Source organism: Vicugna pacos, chromosome 3, assembly GCF_048564905.1.
Source record: "Vicugna pacos chromosome 3, VicPac4, whole genome shotgun sequence".
Lineage (NCBI taxonomy): Eukaryota > Metazoa > Chordata > Mammalia > Artiodactyla > Camelidae > Vicugna > Vicugna pacos.
This window is the reverse complement of record NC_132989.1, coordinates 23,428,785-23,444,403: the sequence shown is the minus strand read 5'-3', so window position 1 is coordinate 23,444,403 and position 15,619 is coordinate 23,428,785. Positions and strand designations below refer to the sequence as shown.

Sequence of the window (15,619 nt, the reverse complement as noted above, 5' to 3'; positions counted from 1 at the left end):
ATGAACACACAGTGACAGCTGGATGTGGGCATTGATGATGGCAGCAGTCTTCAGCCACATTCCTATTTAACTGCAAAGCAGAGCTCCTGCCTACCAGCCCAGCATTGATCATGTGACATTTTTAATTACTGTATTTATGTAAGCCTTTTTCCTACCAGAGCCCATGTCCAACTTCATGAAGACTGGGAAGGATTTGTGCTTGCCACTTTTGAGGCTCTCTGGCCTTAAAGCCTAGGGTCTCTTGCTGGAATCAATGTAGGACTTTGGGCTTTCTCAGTGGAGGTCTGCGAGGGTTGGGGTGCACAGGAAGCACGTATTTTCCATTACAAAATAGCTGAGGAAATAGCATGATGACAAGGGCATTGGCTGATTCCCAGGGGCTCCCCAGACAAAGATGCCAGGAGCAAAAGATCAGCAGAGCCGGTAGGCTGGAGGGAGGGGAGGAGGAACGAAGTGGGTACAGACTTTGGAGAATTACAGAATGGATTTAGGAATTAGTGCTGCTGGGCCTTGCCCCTCTGGGCCTCAGCTTCATCAACTGTTCAGCAGGACAGAATCGTATTGACTCCAATTAGTGTGGGAAGGTTTAGTGTTCAAAAGAAATGCTGATAACCTGAAGGGCAGGCAATCTGTGCAGACCAAGGATGTGGCTTATTTGGCTGTGCCACAGTGAAAGGCAAGTCTGGCAGAGAAAGCCAGTATTCTTTAGCTCCTGCAGTTCAGCTAAGGATTCCACTGCAGGGCCCCACGGATGTGGTCCCGCAGATGAGGCTGTGACAGGCATAATCTACCCGAAAACCTCCTGGAGAGATCCTGAAAACCGAGGTGACCTGTGTGGGCGATCCATTGGCTGGATGACAGAGCTTCTGAAGAAAGCCAGAAAGAGAACCTGTGTGGGAGGTGGAAAAACCGTGGGCTGAGCTTACAGGAACTGAAAGGCGCCACACGTGTGACAGGAACGAGCAGCGCTCCGTGTGACGTTCCTCCAGGACACCTCAGGTTTTCTCTTCAGCAGCTCCAAACCAGCGCCCTTTCCAGGCGTAGGTAACAAATAGGAAGGGTGTCAAAGAAACGTAGACCTTGTTCAAATTCCCACCCTTTGTCTTCTGGGGTCTAGCTCCTACAAAGAGTTTGCTCACCTCAGCCGCAGCTTTCGCGCTTTTCTAAACCGGCCTTTCCTGGGCGGGGTTTATGAGCCCCGCCCACTGACGGCCCGCCCAGTAGCCGCCCCGGGGAGGAGCTCCCCTCGGCTCCCGGCTGCCCTTTCCCCTGCGGCCTCGATCTGAGCTGCAGTGTACCCGCCGAGCTCCGGACACGTGTGGGTGAGTAAGGGCCAAGTGGGGAGAGGTCTTGGAGGTTTACGAGCCAGGGGCGAGAAGCAGCTGTGAGGAAGCGTGTTCCGAGGCACAGGACGAAACTGGAGTTCGTTCCATCGTGACCCCAGTTTTGCAGGGCATCTTGAAGAGATGCTGGGGGATCATACCCCTAGAGCCGCCCCCTGTTTTCTGCCATCCCTGTTGTCCCTGAAGAGTCACCTAGAGCCGGTCTCGGAGAGCCTCGCTTCCCAGGCGCCGGGACCAGGGACTTGGGGAAGGTTTGCGAGGAACACGTGTTCAAGAGGAGTTCTGTCAGTCCCCTTCAACCCCAGCCCCGAAAAGCGACAGGCCATTTTTAGATTCGTTTTTAGGCCTAGGTAATGATTCCCGTCTATTTTCCTTTTCTTCTTAAATTGTTTGTAGGCATTTAGGAGTGAAATCAGAGGATGGCTGGGGAAAAAAGTATGGTTTTAGATACCCTCACCTTATATAAATAAGGGTGACTGGGTACGAATGTTTATTATCATTTTTGTAAACATTGCTTTTAACCAGTAGTTGAGGTCGTTAACAGGAATGGCAACCTAACTGCCTCCAGTTGCTTTTGCACCCATTACTACGTCCAATTATTTTTCTAAAGTGCTGCTTTTATTGTTCTTCAAGAGGTACTATAACTGAGGCCCTCCTGATCTAGTTTTAACCTGCCTTTCTAGTTTTTACTGCCCATTGCTCTCCCAGGATATCTTCCCCTCTTCTCACTAATATTCATATCTCCTTACCTGGAATACAGCTCCGGATAATAGCAAGAGTTTACAGAGTACACAGTCTGTATCAGATATTATCCTATGAGCTTGATTATATTCCATTTAAATCTCCCAACCACCCTGTGTACAAAGTACTTTTAATACCCTCATTCAATAAATGAAGAGACTGAAGTTACAGAGAGGTTAAGTTTCTTGCCCACTATCACTTGGCTGTTAGGTGACAGAGCCAAACTTCCTGATATTTTTTGATAAGGTTATTAATTTGCTGCTATTGAACTGTATGCAGGTAAAAATGACATATGAAAATAAAGCTAACCAAGGTAAAGCTAATTGTTTTATTGTCTGCTATTGGTTTTGTGGCTCAGGCCTCACTGTTTTGGCGGGGGGGGGGCGGTCTTGAATTCCACACAGGTGTTCACTAACTGTTGGCTGACTCTAACCTAGAGTATTTTGATTGCAGAGGTGCCAGCTGTGTACTTTGGGCAGATGCAGCCCCAGGTGAGTGGGAGACTCCTTTAGCTACATTTGGCCCCAGCTGTAGGCAGCTGCCTAGGTTGCCATGTACCTAGGCATGTGTTACACTGCTGGGAGAACAGCAGCCAATAGCTGGTTGGCATTCTGGGCCTAGTTCATGCCAACTCTGTTGTTAACTATACCAGAGTGCCAGCATAGTTGCTTATTCATTAAGTTAAATCTGTAACAGCATGACTTTACAGGGAGAAACCTAAACATCCAGACCTTTCTGAATGGTTCTGGTCTGACAGGTTTGACTAGTATGAAGTTCCTTGAATCATAACTTGGAAACAGAACAAAGGTAATCAGGCCATGGAGGGATATGTAAGTAGAGAGGAAAAGTTGGGCTTTTATTTTTTGAGTCCCTACCAAGTGCTCAAAAGGCCTTATATAGGGTGGAAGTCAATGGAATTTATGCTAATTTCACTGAAATCAAAGTTCATTTCTCCCACTCTCCCACAATACAAAGCTAGCTACAATCTCTTTGTAGAGGGACTTCGTAGCTATAGTTACCTGTCAGAATGTCATGTCTTACAAGGAAATGTTACTGTAAATTTGTTTTTAAAATTATAGGCATTCTTCTTTAGCTCATTAATAAAATGTAAAAATAGCAATCGATTGAGGGGCTCTAGATACTAGGTCTAAATACTAATTTCTGCTTTAGGTTGATGGAATATTCTTGTTGGTTTCTTACTGATTTTCAGGAGTGAACAGAGTTGTTGCCACTTTTTGGAGCAGTAAATATTGAGTCTCCTTTGTAGTGACTTTGTTTTGGAATGCTTATGTTCTGAGAAGAGATGCTTCTCAGTTCTAGGCAAATATTTATCACTCAGGGTGATGTTGGAGGTTGTCGAGTAGGGTTGACTTAAATTGCTGCTTATGTGACATCCTAGTTTCTACAGGAGGAACTGGTGAGGATGTTGGGAGGCAGAGGAGTTATTTATGAAAGTTAGTTTTCTTCTATCAATTGACTTTCCCTTTAAAGGATTCTCTTAGCTAAATGTTGAGTGCTTTGTGTGAATCCCTCAGATGTTCATTGTGAATAGCCTTTTACATATGGGTTTTTAATATGAGTAATAATCTAGAGGGCTTAGGGGATGTTTAGCTTTTTTTTTTTTTTTTTTACTTGCTGCCAGGTAAAGTATTTTACTCCACCTCAGCTAGAAGTATTTATTTATTTATTTATTTATTTGCATTTTTTATTGATTCATAATCATTTTACAGTGTTGTGTCAAATTCCAGTGTTCAGCACAATTTTTCAGTCATTCATGGACATATACACACTCATTGTCACATTTTTTCTCTGTGATTTATCGTAACATTTTGTGTATATTTCCCTGTGCTATACAGTGTAATCTTGTTTATCTATTCTACAATTTTGAAATCCCAGTCTATCCCTTCCCACCCTCTACCCCCCTGGTAACCACAAGTCTGTATTCTCTATCCATGAGTCTATTTCTGTCCTGTATTTATGCTTTGCTTTTGTTTGTTTGTTTTTGTTTTTGTTTTTTAGATTCCACATATGAGCGATCTCATATGGTATTTTTCTTTCTCTTTCTGGCTTACTTCACTTAGAATGACATTCTCTAGGATCATCCATGTTGCTGCAAATGGCGTTATGTTGTCAGTTTTTATGGCTGAGTAGTATTCCATTGTATAAATATACCACATCTTCTTTATCCAGTCACCTGTTGATGGACATTTAGGTTGTGGGATAACAGACAAGAAATATGTAAGTAATGGAAAATAAAATAAAATAATGGCTGAGGATATAAAAAATATGGTAAATCATAAATGTCCGGCAGCATTCTGTTTCCATCCCTACAGAAAAGCAATCTTTGGAACTAGAGTGTTGAATGCTGAAATCTTTTTCTTTTTAGGATGACTTGAAAGTAGGGCATCCTTGGCCCTCCTGAAGAGAGATTAGTGACAGGTGGACAGTTGTGCATGGAGCTACCAGGTAATTGTCCCTACTCATTCCAACATTGACTGTGTGCCAGATTTGTTAGTTGGAATTCACCAGGAAACAAATGGGAGGCAAAATCAACTATATTTGCCCCTTACAAATTTGGCCTCTGGGCAGTGAAAGGCTGAGTAGTATTTTGGTGATCATGGTCTGAAGGCATGTGGGATTTGGGATTATCTGCATCATTCCATCTGAGGAAATTATGAGGAGATTATAAATTCCATGAGAAAAAGGATAGTATCTCTTGCCTTGTTCACTGCTACATCCCAAGCACAGTGTCCAGCACATGCTAGAACTCCCTGAATGTTGGATAAAATGACTGAAGGCATGGGAAGGGAGTTCCTGTTTCCAGTTTTGTTTAAAGGATTTGACAGCAGGGTCTGCAATCAGTGCTTCCAGGCCTCTGTTCTGTAGTCAACATTCAATTCATGGGGATACCTATATCCATGTCTTCTATGTGGGGTAGCTGGATATCTGAAACCAAATAGGAAAACTGTTTCAGGAACATCCAGCGGTTGTCAGCTATCCAGGCTAGTGTGATGCCTTGGATGGTGTTACACTGTTGGAAGAGCAAATGCTGCCTTTGTTAAGGTCTGGCTTCGGCTCTGTTTTGGTGTTGTGGCTTAGTACCTTTGGGCAGTATTTTGCACCTCTGAGAGTGGAGAAACTCCTTCTATGGAGTTGGTCCTAGTCTGGGTGCAAACAGTTTTTTCTGTTAGAAAAGCACCCTGTCTTAAGGATAGCCTGTCATTCCTTTCCTCTTTGAATCCTAGACGCCTTCACCTGAGTGAGAAATCTTCAATCCATTGGGACCTCAGATGTCTAGACTGCCCTTTGTGACACCAAGATAAGTAATGTATGTAGTCTGTTTGCCACGTAGGTCCTAAGTAACTCTCTTCAGCTCAGATAGATGGTGTGGAGTAATAGAAAAATACATACATACATTTTATAAATATATATACATGTATACATTTTATATATATACGTTTATGTGTATGTGTGTATATATATATATGCCCTGGTTCCTGGCACATAGCTCCTAAAACCCTTGTATTTCCTAAGTGATCAGAACACCAGGAGCATCTTTAGTTATAATATTTGGACTTTGAATCTGGCTCCTGATGATGAGCTCTTAAACTCTTAAAAATTTCTAGGAATGTCTTTTGTTTTAATCAGTCTAGTCCCCAGAAAGACCAGGCAATGACCAGAAGCTGAAATTTTCATCATCACTGCCTCCCCCACACCACCACATAGACACATACCCATTCTCCAGAGAGGGGAGAGGGGTTAGAAATGGAGTTAATGATCACACATACAGGATGAAGCCTCCATAAAATTCCAATAGTATGAAGTTCAGAGAACTTCCAGGTTGGTGAAGATGTGGAGGTTCTGGAAGAGTGATACCCCTTCCCTTGTAACTTGTCCTACACATCTCTTCCATCTGGATGTTCATCTGTATCTTTTTCATATCCTTTTATAATAAACTGGTAAACAGTAAGCTGTTTTCCTGAGCTCTTTGAGCCACTCTAGCAAAAATTAGTCATCTCACAGTCAGAGTTTGTGAGAATCTCTGAATTAAAGACTATCTGTTAGAAGCATAGGTTAACAACCTGGACTTGTGATTGGCATCTTAAGTGGAGAAGGGGCAGTCTTGTAGGATGGTGCCCTTATCCTGTGGGATCTGAAGTTATCTCTAGGTGTCAGAATTGAGTTAGATTATAGTACACCCAGCTGGTGACAAGATTTGCCTTGTGGGAAACCACCCCCGCCACCTCCAAATCTGTCAGAAGTACGGAGAGTATGGTAGTAGTGTGAGAATAAAGGAAAAAAACAGGAAGAATGAGGTTTTCTTTATAGGTAGAAAAACTTAAAATTCGAAAAAATTATGGGGTGTACTAGAATTTAGAGAAGAATGCTTAAAGCCTAAGACTTAAACTAAGCCCTCATTTTATAGAGCTCTGCTGAGCAATACATGTGTCTTTAAACTGAGAAATAAAATACACATCTTCATCTCAGTATCTAGTACCTATTGGCCAGCTCAGAGAACATTCCCACCAATGCAGAAAGTTTTATACACTGTTGTTCTAGAGCAGGGGTTGGCAAACTTCCTGTAAAAGGCCAGATACTAATTTAGGCCTGTGCATCATACTCTCTTTTGCAACTAAACTCTGCAGTTGTGGTGTGCAAGCAGCCATAGTTAAAATGTCACCAAATGAGAATTAATGTGTTCCAATAAAACTATGGATACTGACATTAGAATTTCATAAAATTTTCAGGGTCACAACAAAAAATTTTCCCCAACCTTTCTAAGCTTGGGGGCCTTTCAAAACCAGATGGTAGGCAAGAATTACCCCTATTCTAGGGAATGAAATTCAGGCTTTGAGTGTGGACAACTCATTAGTGATACACTGAGGGCCAGTACCAACATGTGTTCCTAAAAAATTACATATTATCAATACCTTTGCCTTATAGCAAGCCTTTACCATATAGTGTTAAACTCTTCACCTTTTAGAGGACTGAGGTGAGATTAGTAAATTAGTAGTAGGATAGTCCTTATTTCTTGTGTTTGGAATTTTTGTGATCCTTTTTCCTTGGCTTTTTTTTTTTTTTTTTAAATGGAGGTACTGAGGATTGAATCCAGGACCTACCACTGAGCTATTTCCCTCTCCCTGTTGTGTGTGTGTGTGTGCTGAAACTGGCAACGAACAAAAGAATGGGTTATTTATATCACAATAGTTCTCTCATCTTTTAACATACATCTAAGGAAGAGGTCCTAAGAAAGAACAGCAGTCTTCAGTTTTCAGCAGAGCCTAATCACAACCTCACAACCTAAGTAGTGAAATAGAAATGGCCTCTCAGGAAAGAGGAAAATTTTATACATGATGAACAGCCAGAGTTAAAAATCTGGTATCTCAAGTTCCTCTGAGCATACAGATTGCTTTCCTGAGCATGGTAAAGCTACCCAGGTGCAGGGAGGGGCCCCTATGTTGCCACTTACTTGAAAAGGGAAAATTCATTTGGTGTTTGCATGTGTTCAATACCCCAAGAGGTTTCAGTGGCTTAATCATGCACATTAAAATAATTTAATGGGATTTCCTACTTGATAAGTGAAGTTAATTAGTCACCTACTACTCCTTGTTGATTTAATTTTTTTAATTTCCTGGTGAGTCTAAGAAGATGAAGTAACACATTTCAAAGTAGCTTTTTGGATAAAAATCTTTTTCTTCATCACCCTTTTCCCATGCTGCAATGAAAACTGAAATTGTACTGGCAGGGTTATTGGTCTGTAAATTTCCAAGCTGCCATCTCCTGCCATAGATAGCAGTTAGTAAACAAAAGTGCCCCTTTTTGTTGCTCTGTTCAAGTTTCAGGTCCTGTACCATATTAACAGGGAAAATTAAAGCATGATGACTAGGGGGCCCTGAGTATTAAGTGCTATCCATGGTTCCTGTCAATAATTTATTTCCCTTTCAGGGATGAAAGAAACTATACTGTTGTGGAACTTTTGCACTGAAATTTTGGATCATGTCTCAGATTTTAATCAGGAAAACAAAATTCCAGAGATAAATTCTGCAGGCCCCAAAAGGACACAAAAAAGTGGCTCAGTGTCTAGGAACTCACACAAAAGAGAAAACAACCTGGTAAGAAACAAATTAAGAACCTGAAAGAGTGACAATGATGCCTGTGAATCTTGTTGCTTAATTAGGGCTTTATGAACAGCTCCAGTTAATGGACCTGGTCAGTATTCTTTTGGTAAACAATTTCACTGAATTAACAAATCAACTGTAATACTTAAAATGTCTGCTTAGCAACACCTTTCTCTACTGCTATTTAGGAACACTTCTAATGAATCAACTTGCTAGGTTGTATGTTTTTCAATTTAGGATCCTCAATCCTGGCTCAAAGGAGCCCCTGTTATTTTGGCTCTCCCAGTTCTCCATTAAAGGCCCTTTGGGGTGTAAGAACATTCTATACTGCTTTTTAAGGTTAACTTCTACCTGGGAAAGGGGTGATAAAGTGAACCTTGAAATTTATTTTATTTTAGAATAGTTGTAGATGTACAGAAATGTTGTGAAGACAATACAAAGAATCCCCCTGTACCCTGCACCCAGTTTCTCCTAATATTAACGCCATATATTAGTATAGTACACTTGTCACAATGTGCTAATATTAATACATTATTATTAATAAAGTCCATACTTTATTCAGATTTCCTTAATTTTCACCCTTATCTATTACAAGATCCCACTGAGGATATCCGTCATTATGTCTCCTTAGGCTCCTCTTGGCTGTGCCAGCTTCTTAGACTTATCTTGTTTCTGATGAGCTTTGAGTCATGTATTTTGTAGAATGCCCTTCAATTAGGATTGAGTTTTCCCATAATTAGGCTGGACTTAAGGGATTTTGAAAGGAAGACCACAGAGGTAAAATGTCATTCTCATCACTTATCAAGAGTACATAATAGCAACATGACTTACTACTGTTGATGTTATCCTTGATCACCTGGCTGAGATCTTATTTGCCAGGTTTTGCCTCTGTACAGTTACCTCCTCTACCCAGTACAGTGCTGTTTGGAATGAAGTCACTGTGCAGTCCACACTTAAGAAGAAGGATGTTGTGCTGTTCTTGAGGATAGAATGGCTACATCAGTTAACTGGAATTCTATAGAAAGAAATTGGTCTCTTCCCACATTTATTATATTTATTTATACCACTATGGACTCTTCAATATTTTATACTTATGGAAATAATCCAATAATACTTAATTTTGCTCAAAGTGTTCCATCTTTGGCCACTGGGAGCTTTTTCAGTTGGTTCCTATATCCCTCTGATATGCCCCCATCATTGTGGGGTTGTTGATGTTTTTAAACACCTGTCACTTTAAGGCACTAAATGATGCTCCAGGTTCATCTTATATCTTTACTGTCCCAGAGCCAGCCATCTATCCAAGGAGTCCTGGTTCCTTTATTGGAGAATGGTATTAGGGAACCAAGATCTGGGCACTAGATGTGCTCTAAATACTGAGGTGGTGTTGGCTTCTAGGCCCTGTCAGCTGATAGAACAATACATGTATGCTAACCAGGATCCTTAGTTCATTGTCACCTATATTCTATAAACATAATGTTTTTAATATTCAACATGTCTTATTCTATGGTCTTTGTTTATTCTGTTTCATACAGAATAGTGGTTGAACCTGTTGTCTTTTATAGTGGGTGCTGTAGTCTCCAGAGGACTGATGATTTTTACCCTGAGTTCACAGTACAGATGGGAATTTTGTATCAGCTACTGGTAGAAGGGAGGAGCCAAGACCAGGCCCTAGTGTACTAATGAGTGGAAGGACAGGGTAGATGTCCTCAAGTCACAGAGCCTCAGAGTTAGAATCTAGGCTTCACCAGAATGGCAGACAGTAGAACTAACTCTCCTTCTCCTCACTTGTAATTCTCTAGAGGAGAAATCCAGGAGCTAATGGTTACAATATGCTGGGCACCCCAAGAAAGTTCTTTGTCAGCCTATGCTGACCCTACTTCCATGGTACTCTACCCTTTTCTGAGCTGGGCTTCCATTTCTTGCCTTTGTATAGTAGGGCCCAATCATGATCTGTTCCTCCAGGGGACTCTTTATATATAGTTTCTCAGATCCCTAACCTCCCTCTTATTGGTGTACGTAATATCCCCAGGGCTGGGTTAATAACCTATGCAATTTACTCGTCTCGTCAGAAGACTGGTCATTTAACTCATAGCCTTTTTATGGGCTTACAGCCTTTATTAACTTTGGTTGTTTTTAACTTATTTATTTTGAGGGGGAGAGGTAATTCAGTTTATTTATTTATTAATGGAAGTACTGAGGATTGAACCCTGGACCACTTGCATGCTAGGCATGCACTCTACCACTGAGCTATACCCTCCCCCCTACAGCTTTTATTAACTGAACTCCATGCTAGATATTGGAGATAAGTGATAAATAAGATGCAGTCTAGCCCTCTGTTTACTATGCTCAGATTCCTTTCTGGCCACATTGGTTTTTTTAAAGGTTTACCTCACTCCTACATAGGCAAGCAGCCTCTATTCTACTGACAGCTAACTAAAGAGCCTCAACTGGTAAATATCAGTATGTCATAATGTATCCAGTATAGATAAGGCCAAAGGCATATCCTAATTTTTAACAATAACCCAGTAAGGACAATGAGAGTGCTGATTTTGTTTTGTTTAATTAAAAAAAAAGGTTTCCAAATCATTTGCTAGTGGACTGTAAAGATATAACAGTGAGCAATTATTTGAAAGTAAAGTTAGCTTCAAAAAATATGATATGAAAATAATGGAACTGCAGAGGATTTGTTCAAATTTGAAACATCTGTTAATTAAAACAGATCTGTGGCCTTTTAAACTTTTTGATAATCTGTAAACGTTTTTATGGTTAAGAAAATCTGTGAAACATATTTTTAAATTCTAACTTGCAGAACCTTTCTTGCTAGCATTCGCCTACTGACAAGTAGGTGCCAGGATAAAACTTATAACCAGATTCAAATTTTAACATATTTACACTGGAGCTCTATAAAAATAATCTTTGAATCTATGGTTTTGTCATTTTAGGATATTTATGTAAAAACACTCCAGGACATGTGGCACCATAGAATATTGACATTTACTACATGTTGACTGTGTACCAGAACTGCTAAATTCATTCTACACATTTCTTAATCCTCTCAACAGTCCTACAGGGTACCTGCCGTTATTTGCCCAAGGTCACCCAGTTGGTGCAGGACCTACTGAGGTGGTCACTGAATCTGACTTCAAAGCTAGTGATTGGTTTGAGGCTTTCATGTATAGTTCCTTTCCAACTAATTTTCATCAGTAGCTTCAGTCATCAACCTCATTCACTCTAACATCTTCCAGGGACTACTGAAATGCCTGTCTTCTTACTTCCAGTCTCTTAACACATTTAACAAATGCCACATACTTTGTTTCAGGCCATCAGTATCTTGGCCACTATTACTGTAGCTTGAGGAGGCTTCCTTTTGCTCTTAACATATGTAGAACATATACAGACATAGCCTTTAGCCTTTTTTTTAAATTGCCTTTAGCCTTGCTTTAAAAGGAGTTTCCATGTATTTCTTTTCATAACACCCATGAGTCTCAGGTTTTTTTAAATGTCCCTCTGGAAGGCCTTAATGGGTCACACATCCCCACCCCTAGTCTTGGGGATGCTCAGAGGAACTTGGGATCCCAGATCCTAAACTCTGGCTATTCATCATATATACAATTTTCCTCTTTCCTTAGGGGCCATTTCTATTTCGCTACCTAAATAGTCTGTTATATGTCAGTGTGTGTGCTACTAAACTATGGCCTCAATGAGAGGGTCAGAATAGGAATCTCAAGACATTTAAAAATTCCTCAAGGATTTACATTTTTAGAGGATGGGATTGATGTTGGATTCTCTTTTGTTTGCATATATGGTGTATATCTGCTAAATTAGAAACAAAGACTTTAGTAGAACAACACTGTAGATCAACTATACCTCAATAAAAAAAAAGAACCTAAATTTTAAAATAAAAAAAAGGCTTTAGTAGATACACATTATAAACAAATCATTATATAATAATACAACATAGAAGTCATGCCTAGATTATTTGAAGAATACATCAAAAATATTTCCAATTAATTGATCTCAGTAAAAGTTACATGATGTCCCTACATGCTAAAAGGACATTTATTAAAATTGCTGAGAATCAAAATTCCAAACCTGATAAAATACATCTTACTCTGGAAGCCTTTGTGATGCTTAAAAGGGAAACCCTAGAAGTATTCTCATCAAAAGAGAAAACTTTATTCAAAGATACTAAGGTACTATCAAAGGCAATTAGGTAGAAGAAAATAAATGTATAAATGGGGAAAGAGGTAAAAATTAGTTGTAGATGGTAAATTGACATAAGTACTATGTGAGTCAACTGAAAATTCATTGAAGTAGCAAGTAATCAGTTTGAGGATACAATGGAAGGAAAATAAAGTTAGGAATAATTATAGGAACATCAGTTACCTATGAAGAAAATACTAAAAGACACAAAAGAGATCTTAGATGGTTGTCATACAATGTCTAATAAATTTCAACATAAAGATAATTGTAAAGAAAACTAAATTTATTAAAATCTTTAAAAAATAACCTTGTTATTTTTGGAAGTAGGCAAGTTGATTCTAACATTGTTATTATTAAAACCATAATATGAATCATTATGAATAATATAACATAAGTGTCATAGAGGAAAACTAACCCTACTTGATGTTAAAACATTACAAAAAGAATAAAACAGTACTGGCATCTGAATCGATTACTCTATGAATGGAACAAATAAGAGTACAGAAATATACCCTGAGACACAAATTTAAAATGTACAAGAAGACAACAATGTATCTATATTTTTAAAAAATTGTGTAGTGGCTTTGCTTTCTAAGTGAAAAAACAAAATAAAGATTAAAAAGAATGGATGATGTATCTAGATTTTAAAAAATTCTGTATGGAAAAGCTTGAACAAAACCAGTAAGAAATGTTTGCAAAGCGTTACTTTTTTAAATATACATTTCCTATAAATCAAGAGGTAAAGGTTTAACAATGGGCAAAAATATGAACAGTTAAAATATGCTGCTTAATCCTAGGTTATACAAGTACAATCTATAGTTAGAATTCCATTTTCCAGCAATCAGATTTCCAAATAGATGTTGATAAATTATCAAAGGAATAGGAGAACTGGCATTCTCATTCTCAGAGTAAATCGGCATAATATTTAAAGGAGGCACTCTAATTTTTAAACTTAAAAATGACTACACTCTGACTAAGCAATTCCAATGAAATCAAAAGAATATTTTGTGACATGTGAAAATTAAATGAAATTCTAATGTTCATACCTATTACAACATAGTCATGCTCATTTATTGACCAGTTGTGGCTGCTTTTGCACCACAATTGCAGATTATCTCTGACAGACTCTTTGGCCCCTGAAGCCTAAAATATCTTTTGGTCCTCTACAGAAATACTCCCTGACCACTGCTCTAGAGCAGCACTGTATGATAAATATTTCTGCAATGACAGAAATGACAGCCAAGCTGTCCACTAGCTAAATGTAGATAGTAAGATTCAGAAAATAGGTGTGACTTATGGCTACTGGACATCAGACAGTGTAGGTCTAGGAACTGAGGGGTTTATTTTAAGCTGCACATACATGTATGGAGTAGTGTGTACGGGAATTTAATATTACTGCTTACATGTATGGAGTAGTGTGTACAGGAATTTAATATTACTGCTTTAAATAGAAAATAGGAAAATACCTAAATTGTCTATTGGAAGACCATTGATTAAATTTTTTACCATCAATATAGTGGGATACTAGGCATTCTTATTGAAAGATAGTCAAGAAAGTAAGTAAAATAAGAAAAATGTCTTTAATGTAAAGCTTTGCTTAGTGTATCACTGCATAATAAACCAATTTAAAACTTCGTATTTAAAAGCAGTATTAAAATTCTGTGGGTTGATTGGGCTCACCTGGTTGGTTGTGTTGTTCCACACAGGCTTGGCTAGGCCTATAGCCATCTGGAGGCTTCACTTTGGTTGGCAGATGCCACTGGCTGTCACCTGGGAGCTCAGCTGGGGCTACTGACTGAAGCACCTTGGTTTTTTTGATATGGCCTTTTCACATTGGGTGGGATTCTCACAGCATGTCAGTTGGGTTCCAAGAAGATACAAGCAGATCTTAGAAGTTACTTCTGTGTTCTATTGGTAAAAGCCAATTACAGGGCCCTTCCAGATGGCAGGTAAAGTGGAAACTGGTTCCACTATTCCATAAATATGGGAAAGAATTTGTGGCAATCTTTAATTCACAATCACGTATGTACAAAATGTTTATATATTTATAGGAAATCCTTAAAGTACACAAGAAATGGTTGATAGTGGTTGCCTTTATGTAAGGGAATAGTGGTTGGGGAAGTAATTTTTGTTCTTTGAATTTGATTATATGTATTCCCTATTCAAAACCTTTTTAAGCCCACTTCTGCTCTCTTGCCACTGTTAGAAGAGCCACTGGTTGATAGTTTTCTGTATTTTAGTACTGTGAAGTATTGAAATGACCTGGTTCTGGGACTTAAATCTATTAAAATAGTAGATGGGGGACTGCCAGGAGATTCTGAGACCATAGCTTTGCTGAAGGCAGGCCAATATAATGCACAAAAGCTCTGGATTTGGATTTATATAGAACTGAATTCAAATCCTGCCATTGTCACTAATTACATGACCTTAGGCAAGCTGCTTAATCTCTTATGGAAAACAAGAATAATAATATTTTACTCTCAATTATAATGCAGCTGATAAGCTGCTTGGTGATTATGGTGTATCAAAATATATGTCCTCAATCAATATAACTCCTCTGCTCTAAAAAGTATTCATTATCAGCTCAAATCTAGACTCTATCCTGTTGTCTTACATCAAACTTGTCATTTAGACCTTTCAAAGTCTCAGCACAAGTTATTGCTTTGTAGCCTCATTACCATCCCTGGTGTACCACAACCACTCCCAAGAAATCCAAATGTGAATACAGCTATTGATCCATCTCTGTTCATAGCCAGGTCCAACTTGAGGGCAAACTCCTTGTCTGTTTATCAGACCGGGATCCTCAAGAACTGGCAATTTGTCTTACCCATTATTGTATGCCCTCCCTTGTATTGTGTCCTTCGTGAAATAGGCATTTGATGACTGAAATCTTGCATAAAAACTTGTTTCCAGTGTGTCTTTTTGCTGTTGAGCCACTAAGCAGATCCTTAATAAATAATTACTTAATTGAAAAAGTTTGCCTTTTCTTCTTCATACCATCACCAGATGGCATTACAGCCTTATACAAAAGCATGGTAAGTGCATATCTGAACTAAGACATACTCATGTTTCTGTCTCCAGAAGAGCAGACTTCAGTCTAAGAGCTGGGGGCAACATAAACAGAAGTCTTGACCAAAATCAATTGAAATAGAAGATTTAGAGTAGAAAGCAGATCTGGTTTCAAGTGAAGGAGGACCCAAGTTTCACTGAACA

At 39.1% G+C, this 15,619-nt stretch overlaps 1 protein-coding gene, 1 long non-coding RNA gene and 1 other non-coding gene across 5 annotated transcripts in view; 2 read left to right on the top strand and 1 right to left on the bottom strand.

Moving 5' to 3' along the window:
• Window positions 1-1,234: 1,234 nt before the first annotated feature.
• MATR3 (matrin 3) overlaps window positions 1,235-15,619 on the top strand; it is a 43,509-nt gene continuing 29,124 nt past the window's right edge. For 2 of the 3 annotated variants that reach the window (XM_006204575.4, XM_072956747.1), the window contains exons 1-4: window positions 1,235-1,322; window positions 2,538-2,575; window positions 4,471-4,550; window positions 5,330-5,412. The gene's annotated coding sequence lies outside the window, so the exon portion shown is untranslated. The remainder of the gene's footprint in view (window positions 1,323-2,537; window positions 2,576-4,470; window positions 4,551-5,329; window positions 5,413-15,619) is intronic. The other variant, XM_072956751.1, reaches the window with a different exon arrangement.
• On the bottom strand, window positions 3,760-15,129 carry LOC140692059 (uncharacterized). Its single transcript, XR_012067643.1, has 2 exons — window positions 14,087-15,129; window positions 3,760-4,278 (listed from the first exon to the last, which is right to left on the bottom strand). It is a non-coding gene; the product is annotated as an uncharacterized lncRNA (long non-coding RNA).
• On the top strand, window positions 5,064-5,263 carry LOC116277923 (small nucleolar RNA SNORA74). Its single transcript, XR_004187352.1, has one exon. It is a non-coding gene; the product is annotated as a small nucleolar RNA SNORA74 (small nucleolar RNA).